Here is a 1,139-nt window from a genome sequence, read left to right as displayed (position 1 = left end):
GAAATTTCAAACATAATGTGCGTTACTTTTAACACTTGAATATCAAAGTAAAACCCGTGGGCAAAAGGTAAAAAGTGATTTGGGTACCCAAAATTAATTTGTAACTTTTCTACATACGAATGAAGGCTCACCTGGGGGATAACCGCTAACCGCTAAGCGAACCCTTCGGTAACCGCAAAAAAGCGACCCCTTAAGATCGGACTTCCGAAATTTCAATCAAAATGTGCGTTACTTTCAACACTTGAGTATCATAGTAAAACCCGTGGGCAAAAGGTAAAAAGTGATTTGAGTACCCAAAATTACTTTGTAACTTTTCTACATACGAATGAAGGCTCACCTGGGGGATAACTCGCTAACCGCTAAGCGAACCCTTCGGTAACCGCAAAAAAGCGACCCCTTACGATCGGACTTCCGAAATTTCAAACAAAATGTGCGTTACTTTCAACACTTGAGTATCATAGTAAAACCCGTGGGCAAAAGGTAAAAAGTGATTTGAGTACCCAAAATTACTTTGTAACTTTTCTACATACGAATGAAGGCTCACCTGGGGGATAACCGCTAACCGCTAAGCGAACCCTTCGGTAACCGCAAAAAAGCGACCCCTTACGATCGGACTTCCGAAATTTCAAACATAATGTGCGTTACTTTCAACACTTGAATATCAAAGTAAAACCCGTGGGCAAAAGGTAAAAAGTGATTTGGGTACCCAAAATTACTTTGTAACTTTTCTACATACGAATGAAGGCTCACCTGGGGGATAACCGCTAACCGCTAAGCGAACCCTTCAGTAACCGCAAAAAAGCGACCCCTTACGATCGGACTTCCGAAATTTCAATCAAAATGTGCGTTACTTTCAACACTTGAGTATCATAGTAAAACCCGTGGGCAAAAGGTAAAAAGTGATTTGAGTACCCAAAATTACTTTGTAACTTTTCTACATACGAATGAAGGCTCACCTGGGGGATAACCGCTAACCGCTAAGCGAACCCTTCGGTAACCGCAAAAAAGCGACCCCTAACGATCGGACTTCCGAAATTTCAAACAAAATTCGCGTTACTATCAACACTTGAGTATCATAGTAAAACCCGTGGGGCAAAAGATAAAAAGTGATTTGAGTACCCAAAATTACTTTGTAACTT

This window comes from Branchiostoma floridae, chromosome 14 (genome assembly GCF_000003815.2).
Source record: "Branchiostoma floridae strain S238N-H82 chromosome 14, Bfl_VNyyK, whole genome shotgun sequence".
NCBI classification, from domain to species: domain Eukaryota; kingdom Metazoa; phylum Chordata; class Leptocardii; order Amphioxiformes; family Branchiostomatidae; genus Branchiostoma; species Branchiostoma floridae.
The sequence above is the reverse complement of the archived record's forward strand: the minus strand, read 5'-3'. Positions refer to the sequence as shown.